General features: G+C 40.7%; 1 long non-coding RNA gene across 2 annotated transcripts in view; it reads right to left on the minus strand.

The window, feature by feature from the left end:
• Positions 1–3,029: 3,029 nt before the first annotated feature.
• LOC117197113 (uncharacterized) overlaps positions 3,030–14,135 on the minus strand; it is a 276,078-nt gene continuing 264,972 nt past the window's right edge. For both annotated transcript variants that reach the window (XR_007479578.1, XR_007479577.1), the window contains exons 7-8: positions 8,130–8,302; positions 3,030–4,203 (exon numbers count right to left, since the gene is read on the minus strand). This is a non-coding gene — a long non-coding RNA (uncharacterized LOC117197113). The remainder of the gene's footprint in view (positions 4,204–8,129; positions 8,303–14,135) is intronic.

Here is a 14,135-nt window from a genome sequence, read left to right on the forward strand (position 1 = left end):
CTTTTTAAATGCAAACCTTAGTGAAAACTCAAGGGGAAGCACGAAACCGCAAGTGTAAGAACATTAGTTAATCCAATGGATACCTTCTTTTGCAAATTAGTCAGAAAAGATAACAAAAACGTTTCTTTTTTTGGTTGTTATTTCAAGAGCAAGGACAGTGATTCTTAACTCGATGCTGTCCTGGTTTGTACCTTCAGGGCATTTTGTTCAGGTCTGGGGGCTCTGGCTCCAACAGGTCTTTGACCAACAAAATTCTGAGTGACGGTTAATAATTTTCTGGATGTCTAATAGGTGGTGGAAAAAGAGTGGAAATAAATAGCTGTTTCTAAATATCTGAAGCATTGTCAAGTGGAGCAGAGGCGAGATTCATTCACTGAGACCCTTTGAGGACAACAAAACCCAAGCAGGTGAAGACTGCAGAAAAAGGATAATAGCTCATTGTAAGAAAGAACGGCCTAAAATTATTTTGTATGCAAATATGTCTGGCTTTCAAAGGAGATGGTACATTTCCCATCACTAGAAATAGAGAGGAAAATGGAGTGACCTCTTATTATGAATGTTGTAGAGCGGGCTCATTCATCTGCTAAGGTTGTACTAAATAATCTTAATGTCTCCTACTAAATCTAAGACTTCATATATGTAAAATGGTTATGTAAAGTATATTAAATATTTTAAATGCCTTAAAGGTGTTCTTCTATTTTAAAAGCCCTCAGTCCATTATTTTGTATATTGATGAATGAAGCCTTTTGCAGTATATGAAACTCTCTTAACTTTTCTATTTTGAACCTAAAGATTTTATGTCTTTTGTATATAATGTAATAGATAAATAAATAGATGAGAGAGAGATAACAGATATTAAAAGTGATTCAGTTATATATTTACATATATAGTTACTCAAGCTAATAAATTAATCAATCCAAAAAAAAATCAAGATTATAATTCCCACTTCACATGGCTTTCTGTTACAATTTTTGCTGTTGGTTTTGTTGTTGAAGCACATACGAGGCCTAAAATAAATGAGCCTGTACCTATTTTCAAATAAAATTTTTAAATGCATTTCCTAAATAAATACTTTTATCATTAATAACCCAATTCATTTATGATGAGTTCTGGAAAGGGTCCAAGAAAGTTAATTTTTGTGAGGACTCTGTCCTATTTCCATTTAAATCTATTCTACTTCTATTGTTTTTAAGTGGCCACATACTGGTTCCATGCTTCCTTCACTTTTTTTTGGAAAAAGGGATGTCAGAGAACACAAAGAACTAGGGCTGATATAAAAAAAAAAAGAATAAGAGGGGTGGGAAGGCCACTTTCCTCAAGTCATTATTTCAGTCTTTTAGTTTTTTATTTCCTCATTTATTGAGGATGGATGAGAATGAGACATTGAACTGCCCTACCAGGGACCAACATTGTCCAAACAATTAAAATAGTACGATATGGTGAGGGCCAAAACTCAAGTTAAAGAAAGCTAAATAAGGACTACTGACTGCAGCAGATAACTTATCAATCAGCAGAACACTGTATATCAAAAGTGGTGAGCACATGCAGGACATAGAAGGCACTGGAAAATAAGTCAACCTGCAAAGAAGGTAAGATGACTAGGAGAATTTCCTCCAACTGTACAAGATTGGGGGGCCTCTAAGATGCAGTTCTCAGCTACAAAGCCTTGACCCAAACATTTAAATGGGAGGGAGAAAAAGGGGAGGATCTATAACTAAATTAACTGGCATAGTGTGTCACCAAAGTTTATCTCACCCATATTTCTCATCTACAGGACAATCTATGCTATAAGAAATAGATAATGATGGTGATGATGACAAGCAAATTAATTTATAAACCTAGACACACCCATGGAAGTGTGCTTCTCGTTTGAGCATCTTTTCTTATTGGTGTCATGGAAAAAATAAAAATACTTTCATAATATACTTTTCTGAAAAAGATGCTGAAAGTATAGATTTAAAAAAAGGGAAGAATCCACTTCCAATGACTCTTCTGTGAGGATTAATAAGATGTTTATGTCTTCATACACCCACAAATGTCTACTAAGCACCTAGAGGCACTGACTTCTCCAACCCAGTCTTCCCATCGTGGCTGGAGGACCGTTCTCAACCTTAGATCTGACCGAGCCCCTTCCCCACTTCAACCCTTCAAAGCCTTCTCACGGTCATGGCCAATCAGACTCTGTCCAGCCTCCTCTTACCACTCCGTCTTTTACACTCTATTATCCATGCTTTTCGAACTGCTGTTAAGTTGTGTTCCTCTGGACACCATCACTCACCTTGAAATTTTGTACCACCTGTGCCCTCGCTATGGATATATTTCAGTAGACTGCCTTTCGTCTGTCTACCTCTCACTTATTTTTCGGGTTTCTGTCTCAATGTCCCTTCCCAGGACTTCCCAAGACTCTTTCAACTGGATTGCATGGGACCACCAAGTACCCTGTACTGTTCCTACAAAGGCACAGAACATTTGACTACTTGTTCCATTCAGTTGTCTATCTTCCCTGATAAAATGTAAACCTGATGATAAACGGAATGCCTTTTCCCCAGTAACCAGCACAAGGCTTGGTACATAATTGGAATACAAAAAAGGATTTGTTGAAAGAATGAATAAATGCATGAAGTAGAGAAACAGGGAATATAAGTGACCAGTATGGCAACAGAGTTGATTACACAGCTGAGTAGATTGCCTTATCCATATGTAATGCGTTAGCCTCGTTCCTAAGCATTTAGCCACAAGAGTGATCCTTCCTGCAGACTGGGAAAGTGGAGACAGATCACTTGGTGCCTCTTCTAAGTCATACAATTAAACACCGGCAGAGGCGGGCTGAGAACCCCCATCTCCAGACACCTTCGGGTCCTCCCCCAAACTGAGATTTACTTTATCATGCTGTCACAGAAAAAAACACCAATCACTGGATTAAGTCCCCCCTCAGAGAATAAGGGGAATAAATTAAATGGATCAATACCAAAGCGAGATATAAGTGTAGTTTCTCTAGAAGTTTTACTTCCATTAACTAACTTACCAAGGAAAAGTATTCCACAAATAATCCATGGGTATAAAATGCTCCTGGAAAGAACTAGGAAAAGCATTGAATTTGCTGGAGGCGTTTCCAGATAAAACTATCTATATTATGTTCCGCCAGTAAAATTGGAAGCATCAGAGGACACAGACATGCCTCAAACCTGATTTTCAATCCCCTGATAGTTTATCAGATTGCTGGCATCATCATGTTTTTGTAATTAAGCAGAATACATTTGGTCACACGTAATAACTAAAAAACAAGACAGCTTCTCTAGCGTTAGAACACTGTGTCCTCAACGTAACAGGACTGACTCTGTGTGAAATGAGAGAACATTCTGGTGAGCATGAAGCAAACCACACACCGCCCTCTGGCCTTGCTCTGCTGAGACTGAAAAGATCTTATCAGCCCTTTTCAGATTATCCAACTCCATTGGACTTTGGGCTTTCTTCTGTTTCTGCAGCTGTTTACCTTTATGGTATAATCTGAGATTAAATATAGGGGGAAAGACAAAAACTAAATTGTAAGAATTGTACTTAGGATATAATAGTCCCACTAGGAGACATGCAACATTTAAACCTTGAACACCAATGGCCATGCGGAACGCTACCATGGTCTGCGCAATAAATCAAACACACATGGCTATGACCTACATTTATATACCCGAAAGGCTCCCTGGTGAAAGATAAGAATCTACCTTTTCATTTGCATAGAAGTGCAGTAGGAAAAGAGTAGCCTTAAAGTTCTAGTGAGAAAGAAAAAAACATTTAAAATGTGTTTGCAGAAACCTGTTACAAAGTCTTAATGTCATACTAGATTTGTACCCAGTGATGGGCAAATGTGTAGGATTTTTGTAGACTGAACTTGACTACGAAGATGTAGGCATTGTCACTTGATCCTGAGAACGTCACTACATTACCATTCGCAGCTTCTCAGAATTTCTGAGCCTCGGACAGTAAGTCCATTGCACCTCCCTACTTAATTCACAGGCTTCTGGATGATCACCAACGTGTGTTGCTTAAATTTGTTTGTTCCTTTCCTTGAAGCCTGTTGCAATGTGTTATGAGCGTGGAACTCAAAGCGTCTGGATGCCAAATGCCCTCCTCTGCCTGCTGTCAGTCAAGCTGACTCGATGCTCTGTCCCAGGTCATCATTCCTCTTTGGCTTCTAGTAACAGATCTCTGAGAAATGACACAGAGCCAAACAAATATTGGTTTGCAAACGTCTATCAATCCTTAAAAGACCTTCGTTCTTCAAATACGCACTATACAAGCCTGTAGACTTACGGTGTCCTCATAATGCTCCCGAATTTCAGGTGTGCCCGAGTCACCTGTTGGTGCCAATTACCGCTGCTCATTTTATACCCAAGTTGATTTAAACATGTCAATTGGTATTCGAGGCTTTTCGAAGATTGTGATTTTTTACCACTTTCACGGTGAAGGAAATTTTCCTGTTTTCTTTCAACTGTTATTGTTTTTGGTCTTTTGCTCTTTGATTATTTCTAGGGCAATAGTCAAAATAAAATTTTAGTTCACTGCAACGTTGCACCGCAACGAAGAGTAGCCCCCGCTCGACGCAACTAGAGAAAGCCCGCGCGCAGCAACGAAGACCCAACATTGGCTAACAATGAATGAATGAATTAATTAAATTTTTAAAAAAGAAAAGAAACTGGATTGAAAATCCAAGATCTAGTGCTGGATAGAAGGAGATGTCAAAAGATTAAGGGAGGTCACAGACTCATGGGGAAAGTAGGCAAAAGATGTCAAAAATATTATAAAGTGTGATGGGGGGTGCACCAGATATGGGGTAGCACCAAGGAAGGCACCAATCCAGACGGAAAGAGAGCTAGAATATTCCTTGCAGCAGGTGATGGTTCCACAGAGCAGGGGGTTCTAATGAGAACAAATCAGGCAGAGAAGAAGGGAAATATTGCAGGTCCCAGGCCCACAATTGTCCAAAGGCAAGAAGATGTGTGTGCCCTTGGCATACCCATGAACTCGCTGGCAGGCAACACGGACAGCAGGAATATTCAGAGCGGAGACAGACGTGGTGACTATGAGAAATAATAAACTTCCCTCTTTGCTTTACCAAAAACAAGAAAGGAAGGAAAGGAGGGATGGAGGGAAGGAGGGAGGAAGGAAGGAAGAAAGAGGGAAGGAGGGAGGGGGAGAGAGAGAAAGAAGGAAGGACAGGAAGGAAGGACAGGAAGAAAGGAAGGAAGGAAGAAAGAAAGTAAAGGAAGAAAGAAACTGGATTGACATATTCAGAGGCGTACCACTGAGTCCAGGACAAAGACCAGAGGCATCTTTTACAGTGACCTGTTTCTCTCTTGGGAAAGACGGGAGAAGGTGATTTGCAGTAAATGTGTATTTTCACACGAATCCCATTGGTATCACCTAGAGAGAAAAATTGAGTTTTCTGCTTTCAACAACTGATGTGACCCAAGAAAAGAAATATCAAATTCAGTCTTAAAGCACCATCCACATGTAGCGGTAGTTACGCTAAGACATTTTCAACTGGCACCAACCAACAGAATCGTCTTGATCCCGGGAGGTGATAACGTGAAATACGAACGACAGTGTTCACAACATATGAATCTTCTACTTCGTGTTTGTTGAACTTCGGTTTCCTCCATATCATGAACCTATAAAGTTGAAAGTCTGGTCTTATGTCTTTGGTCCATTAAGTTTTAGTGTGAGCGAGAATTGGTTAAAACTTGAATAAGAGCAATTTTATTCATAATGTTCTCTAAATCGGCCTTCATATTTGACATCCTAAATCGTCAGAAGAGGTTTATATTTCAACTTAAGTTGTGAACAACAGCTGGAACTATCACCCCTAGTTCCTAACTTGCAAGCGAATCAAAGGACCTCCTCCCAACCCCTAGTGTCCACCTGTCAACGCTGGGGGGTGGGAAAGGGGGCGTGAGGTGGAGACTGAACCACTGCAGCAAAAACTCCGAGGATCTGCCACTGACCTAGCACTTTGCGTGTTTTTCTCCCACTGATGTCAGAGCATCAGGAAAACATGAACGCTACCTCCACCTTCTCATCACTCCGGCCCCCATAAAAGTTGAAGGAGGCCTCAGCTGGGAGCTCCATAAGCTTAGGAGGGAGGGCTGGAGAAGCTCAGAGGATTAAGATGAAACACTCACAGGGCAAAGTGAGATTTCCAAAGACCAGCCTCACATCAGTTTTGTGTGGAGGGCTGTTCCCGTGTTCGTCAAAAAGGAAGAAACTTTTCCTCCCTCATCTTACTCCCCATGGCATTTTGACTTAGCACTTATAAAACAATAATCTGCATCACCCTTAAGTGTTTACAGAGTCCTTTCCTATATGTGTTTTAAGTGAATCTCAGAACCATGAGGATGGATATATTTTTTTCTTGTTTGACAAATTCTGGTTCCATTTATTAGTGACGTGACCTTGGGCAAATGAGTTAACATCTCTGTGCCTCGTGTTTCCCTTTGGTAAAATGGGATCAATTATAGTATTAACCTCACAGGACGGTAAAGATGAATAAATACATAAAGTACTTAGAACCCTCTCTGGTACCTAGAAAGTGCTGGAATATGGTGGCTGGTATTAAGATTACCTACAAACGAGGCTTCTTTATGGAATTTAGTGAGAGGCGCTGTCCCTTTACTCAACAATTCAAAACCCTGTTCTTATGACACCAAACTTATATTCTCTCCCTCTCCAGACTCCTCTGGTCTGCTCTCTGAATCTGCCAGATAGGTTAAGTGAACGAATTTAAAAAGCTGGCCATCTTCCAGACTTCCCTGGTGGCGCAGTGGTTGGGAATCCGCCTGCCAATGCAGGGGAGACGGGTTCGATCCCTGGTCTGGGAAGATCCCACATGCCACGGAGCAACTAAGCCCGTGCGCCACAACTACTGAGCCTGCACTCTAGAGCCCGCGTGCCACAACTACTGAGCCCGCGAGCCACAACTACTGAGCCCACATGCCACAACTACTGAAGCCCGCGCGCCTAGAGCCCGTGCTCCGCAACAAGAGAAGCCACCGCAATGAGAAGCCTGCGCACCGCAACGAAGAGTAGCCCCCGCTCGCCGCAACTAGAGAAAGCCTGTGCGCAGCAATGAAGACTCAACGCAGCCAAAATAAATAAATGGTAATTTAAAAAAATAAAATAAAATGTAGCCATCTTTATAACAACTATTTTGTGAGACAATGGATTTGATTTCCAAGCAACTTTCCATATATAACTCATTAAAATCAGGGGCTGCTCACCACACTATCATACCTGAGGTTTAACGTAGCATGTGGGCTGAGGGAGAGGCATGGGAGAAACATTTTAGAGCAGAAGTGGGCCATTTAATTAATATAAACATTTGGGGAAATCACTGCTTGGGTGAATCTGGTAGTAGCCTTCGTGCATCTGAGGTTTTGACTAACTCTACCCGTTTGTACAAAGTTGTTACAGTCCTGTTTTCAAAGTGTTTCCTAAGCACTTGAGCAAGTTCAGGCGTTTAGTACTTCTCCTCCTACTACTCAAAAGCAGCAGAGATGCATTTAGTTAGAACCTCCAGTTAAGGACTGAGTCCCTTGCAACATTGCTCTTGTTTCCTTGGAATTGTTAATAGATGAACAGGATCTCTCTCAATTGTCTTCTGAGGAATGTTTAATTCAAGTGAATGAACAATTGAATAATTTAATGTTTGCTATGGATGGCAAATTTTTTTTAACATGAAAGATGCTTTAAGTTCACTTTTTTTTTTTTCTTTTCTGCTATATCTCTTCTCTGGGGCGGAGCAGTATAAGATTCTGAAAAGAGCATGGCCTTTGGAACTCGTCAGACCTGCATTTTGTTTTGTTTTGTTTTTTGGCCATGCCATGCAGCATGCAGGATCTTAGTTCCCCGACCAGGGATCGAACCTATGCCCCCTGCAGTGGAAGCACAGAGTCTTAACCACTGGACTGCCAGGGAAGTCCCAGGCCTGCATTTTGAATCCCCTTTCTGCAACTTTGTGGCTGTGGAACTTTGGGAAATTTGCTTAGCTTCTCTGAGCCTGTTTCCTAAACTACAGAATAGAAATGGAAGTGATCCATGGAAGGATTGCTGTGAGCATAGGATGCGTGGTAACACACCTGGGCCAGCGCCTGACTCGTGATGGGCATTTCAGACGTGTGCCTCTCCTCTCCTCCTCTCCAGTTCTGTTGGAACTAATTCAAGCGCCACTCTCGCAGGCAGTGCATATGAGAAAGGTATTTGCTGCTCCATTGCTTCCAGAGGAATGTTTTCAGGCCACATTAACCTAGGACTAAAAAAAAAAAAAAGTTTTCCCGCTTTTCCTGGCTATTTCAGTACCCCCGATGCCACTTGAAAGTAAAATCCCTCCTTCCCACCCACCTCAAATGTTTCTCAGATTCTAGAAAAATCCTTCACTTTCCTCTTCAATCCAAATTAAAACAGTGGCTCTGCCACTTTTTGCTGTGTGACATTGGTCAAGTTACTTAACCTCTCTGTGCCTCCACCGTCTTGTCTGTAAAATGGGAATACTAAAAAGATCTAACTCACAGAGTTGTTTTCAGGAATACAAGGGTTCCTACAGGTGAAGCACTTAGAACATTTCCAGGCATAGAGTCAGTGCTTAAGAACTGGCTGCTGTCACACTCTGCTCCAGCTTCCTGGGGCTGCCAACCTGGTTTTCTTCTTGTGATTGATGCTGCTGATGGTTGTTTCCCGGCACTACCTTTGTATAACCTGAAACTGTCCACAGCCACAAGTCAGGGATGGGTTCTCAAGGGCCTTTGAGCAGCCACCTATGAGCTGAGCTTTCTCTACCTGGGACATCCTGTGACCATGTGATCACCCGCTATAGGACCCTTACAGCCATGCAGCTGTGTTCCTGCAAAACAGAAACATTTGTTTCTGGTTTTTTTTCCCTCTCTCATAGCTCCCTCCCTCACATTCAGGCATGATCTCCCAGGGCCGGACCAGGGGGTGATATGGGTGACGAATCCTCCTCTGATCTCAGAATCACCCTTTCTGACCATGAAGCATTTTCCCTGGCTCCAGCTTCGGTGCTTTGATTTCTCCCACCTTGAAGGTGAACACTGTTAGGAAGAGCCTTCAATACCTCCTGCAACCAAGGATACTCCTGAGTCTGCCTCGCATGCCTGAACCTTGGGTCCCACTTCATCTGAATTCCTTCCTCTTGAAGATGCAGGTCAGTGAAATAAACTCCTAGAGGCGTTTCGGGCACCAAATGTCCTTGTTTGAAAAATAAAGTGTGATTTCAAGAAACAGCCATAGTACCTGCTACTACTCTATCAGAAAATATAGAGGAAGTAGTGCTAGATGCTACAGAGAAAGGTTGTTTTCTCCCCTTTCTTCACGGTCATCCTTAATCTAATCTGAAAGAGAGGAACTACAAATGCCGCTTATAGACATCTGTACACAGATGGTCACTGTCATGTGCTAAATTGTTGACATTTCTTGCCAGAAGAATGCTCCGGGAAAAACCATCGATGAATATATGCTACTTTGGTTTCACCTTGTCAATGCTAAGTAGAAATCTTTGTTTGAGGTTATAGCTGAGATACGCCCAACAAAGTCATGATGGGCGAGTAAGAAAATGTGGCAGAGTAGCAGCAAACCTTGATAACAGCCCCTGTGCCGGTACTGATCTCAAAGGCATCACAGCTTGTTCCTGGTAAAGGAGAAGAACAAATTTCCCCAACTGTCTTGGAGTACAGTGTGAAATGCATATATATTATTTATGAAATTTCATCATTAGAAAGAACTCTCCATGCATGCCAGAAATTTAATGTTTCATTTACTACGTGATCACCAGTCTAGAATGATTTTTCTTCAATGTTCATTCAGAGTTAATGATTATTTCGTAAGTGGGAGATACACCCCAGATGTGTGGAAATTCACTCACATTCATTCATTCATCCTTCCATCCAGCAAATATTTATTTAGACCCTACCAAAGGCACGTGGAGGAACGAACTAACAAATGAATGCATGAAGTTTTTTAAATATCAGAATTTAAGACAGCTTGCACTTGAATGTATGGGTATTTTGAGCCAGTCAGGCTCCAAAATTAACAGACCCTAGAATAATTTCTTTAATGCTCATTCAGAGCTAATGATTATTTCAAATATGAAATGTAAACAGCAAATAAATTTGAGCAAATGTAAATTATATTTTGAAAGAAACAGCTAGTAATTTTATCCCAGAGGTCTCACTCAGCAAAATCTAGTCCAGATGTGTCTGAATCTACATCTAAATGTTTTTTATAGCTACTGAATCTTCCATCATGGAGGACTGTGACCTGAAGTACAGAATCTACAAGTTCTTGTAAAGGTTCAATGATTGCTCAAGATATTGACCAGCCACTGACATCATCCAACTCCTTTGGAACCTGAATTTGTGACACTTTTTCTTAGCTCTAGATTTTCACTCTTCAGTTTGTTATAGATCTCAATATAAAGATACGTATATATGCTCTGTGGGAATAAAAAAAGAAAAAGTATTGTCTTTCCTTCATTCTTCATATTGAGGAAAATTATCTGGTTTTTAACAGGTCTTACACATAGGTAGATACCAGTAGATTTAGTGAGTTCAACTTGGATTATATCCTGTGATGTCAATGCTGTGTGTTTTGGTACCAATTACGGTTCTAATTGCAATCATGAAGTTCTTTTGAATTAACCACTTTAAATAGGAATTATAGCCTTTGTGTATAATACTTTCGTTTAAAAATAAATAAATAAAGATGAAAGCCCTAAACAAAGATAGTAGCGGATACCGATTTGAGTTTTGAACTATTTTAGAGCACAGTCTATACCGGGTGTGCTACATTGATTCAGTTTTTGTTATTATTCTTTATATCTGCCCATTTTTATCTAAAACCTTTCGATAGCTGTTTCGATCATTATATTAAAATAAAATTAGGTACGTTTGAGGTGCATGAACCTTTGCAAACTTACAGAGCTACAGATTTAAACATGAGCTGGGGGCTACCTTTGTTTTGACTCTGTTAGTCCCTCCTCCCCTCAGAGGGTGTGTTAAAAGAAACTGGCTCAGTTAAAAGGCGCTTCAGGAAAGATGCCTTGACATCCACACAGGGTTTAGAAACCCACAGATAAACACCAAAAAGGATGTGAAGCAAAAATCCCCAATTAAGCTTGTTTTAATTCAGCTAGAGATTAAATAACTAATCTCTAATTTTTTATCTGTTACGTTTTATGCCAATCAAAAATCTTCCAAATCATAACTTTTATCAATCCTGGCGTTTGATGAACGTTGACTTCAGAGCTACTGTTGCTACAAAACAAAACACTACCAGCCAACATGCATAAGATAAACATTTGAAAGATGGGGTTTTCTACTTATCTCCTTTCTTTTTTCTTTTTCCTTCCCCTCTCCTTTCTCTGTATATCTTTATTATGTGAGCAAATGATCAAAGAGTAAAGAAGTTCAGACCACAGAAAGGATTAGAATGGCCACTAGGATCATGGTTTCCTTCTCATGAGAGTAGAAAACTGGCTGAGTCCCTTGTAGAAAACTGCTTCCCAGGTTTGATCAGTGCAATTTCAATTCTGCTTTAAACAGAATGGCTCTCAGGCACACACTGCTATTGTCTCCTTACAGATTTGCAAAATGCCTCTATGCTTTCCCATGGCCAAGGAAGCTCTTCAATCCTTAGTTGTCCATGGGAGCTGGTTTACTAGATAAGTATATGTACCAAAGGAAGAAATGGATTATGGCTTAAAGGTGGTACAAAGGATTCGTTTTAATTTGGCCTCAAATTCCAAAGCTCTTGAACCACAAAAGATCTGTCTGCACTGAAAACTAATATATGTATATATTTTTATTTTTAAAATTAATTTATTTTTATTTTATTTATTTTTATTTTTGGCTGCGTTAGGTCTTCGTTGCTGCACGTGGACTTTCTCTAGTTGTGGCAAGCGGGGGGCTACTCTTCGTTGCGGTGCGCGGGCTTCTCACTGCTGTGGCTTCTCTTGTTGCGAAGCACGGGCTCTAGGTGCGTGGGATTCAGGAGTTGTGGCTCGTGGGCTCTAGAGCGCAGGCTCAGTAATTGTGGCACACGGGCCTAGCTGCTCCGCGGCATGTGGGATCCTCCCAGACCAGGGCTCGAACCCGTGTCTCCTGCATTGGCAGGTGGACTCCCAACCAATGCGCCACCAGGGGAGCCCAGTATATACATTTTAAGAGGAAAGAAAAGCATAGAGAATGGTGATTTGCTTTCCAGGTGACAGGTGTGGTATCTTTTTGGAATAAACACAGGGTTCCTCAGACCCATTTCCTCTGGGCACAGACATTTTCTCTAAACTGAACATGTTTTTGTTTGCATAAAGTCTGGTTTTAGTCCCAAACTACAGAATTTCACAAAATTTTCCAGACATTGGCATGTGTACAGTAAAGGTTCTCATTTCTTCCCTTTCAAGGCGTTTCCATTCAAATGATCTGCATTTCTTGTGTGTTGTGTGCAATGTATTTCACGAGGGAAGAAGTTTCATGAAAACGCGTAAGATGCAATCCTCACTTATAAGGATCTTGCATAAACAGAGAAATCAGCTGCTCCAATAAACATGGTAGAAGCTGTACTCAGACCGTTAGCTCTTCCATGACCCTGTAAAAGTGATTTGACCTTTCCACATTTTGTTATTCCCTAGAAAAATAAAGGAGCAAAACTAATCCACAGGGGCTATGGAGATCACGTTCATGAAGTTGAAAAAGTGATTGCCATGATGATTTATCTTAATTTACTTGAATTAACTTAATCTACATTCTGTCGTACTATCAGCGTGTAATACACAGGCACACACATCTCTTTGGGAAAGAATACCCACCCTCCCAGCTGATTAGCTTGAAGGAACAAGCATGAGAACACTTGATAGAATGCATTCAGTGTGTGTGAAACTAATTTCCATTTTGCCCCACTTTTGTTCTGGAGGCTTTCTGATGCTTTTTACACATGATTTCATTGCATGAACATGTGTCTGCATGCACCTCTGCGTAGAGCCCTAAAATTAAATCGACTTGCTGGCTACAGTTAGAGAAAATCCTTCTCTAGCTTCTTTCTACCACTCAATAAATTATTACAGTCTGTGCACAAAACACAAATTACATGCTTTATTAGTATGTTCTGTGGTAACCTCAAAACCACAAGTGTTTACATGTGCTGCACGCATGCACTTTGGGGCTTTTTAATAGCTGGTTGACAAGAGATTAAAGGCAGAAATATGGCATTTTATTAAAGCAAACATATCACTATGCCTACCATGATGAAATGATCTAGTTTTCTTCGGACACAAAAGTTTCTGTTGAGTGATGCCTTCGAAATTCCTTGAGGGTGCCCTATTATTCACTTTCCTCAACAGAGAGCAGGTGCAAATGGTCTCCAATTTTCAAAGAGTATTGCCTGGTCATTCTTTACTGTCAAAATGAAGAAGAGCATAAAAGTTAGGTCAATAAAGTAATATAAAATGCTTAATATAAAAATTCAGGAATGAATGATTAACCATTAAAAACTTACAGTAGCTATTTCATCTAGGAGAAAAAAAAAAGGAACATTTCCCCTGAAACCTATTAACACTCCTTGTAAACAATATTCTTTTTTGAAATATATGACCTTCCCTCATTCTCTCCACACCCATGGCATTTTTCTTGTATCCACTTTACCTCTACTGATAGGAGGTTGAATTCCTCAGGAAAGAGTGTTCCGAGCCCCTCTCTCAGACGTATGTGGTCTCCTACTGCATATTTCACCAGGATGTTCTCATCAGCATCAGATGCTAATCTGACAACCTGTTACTGCTGATCCAACTCCAAAATTACAGAATTTGGTCTACAGCCAAAGCACCCTGAACATGCCCGATCTTGTCAATATTACAGAATTTGCCAGGGGACAGGAGGCAAAAGACTGCCAAGGCTTAAACCCATCGCTCCCTTATCGATCTACAATACTGGACAAATTGATAATTGCAGAAATTAGTATACGTGCCTCTCCTTTCTTGATCACCTCCATTTCTTGTTGATATCTGTTCAGTCCCTGTGACCGTCAGATAGAGGGTCGTGTGCAGAGAAATGCAGAAGTAAAAAATGCTTTTCTGTATT

The sequence above is a fragment of the Orcinus orca genome, chromosome 10 (genome assembly GCF_937001465.1).
Source record: "Orcinus orca chromosome 10, mOrcOrc1.1, whole genome shotgun sequence".
Lineage (NCBI taxonomy): Eukaryota > Metazoa > Chordata > Mammalia > Artiodactyla > Delphinidae > Orcinus > Orcinus orca.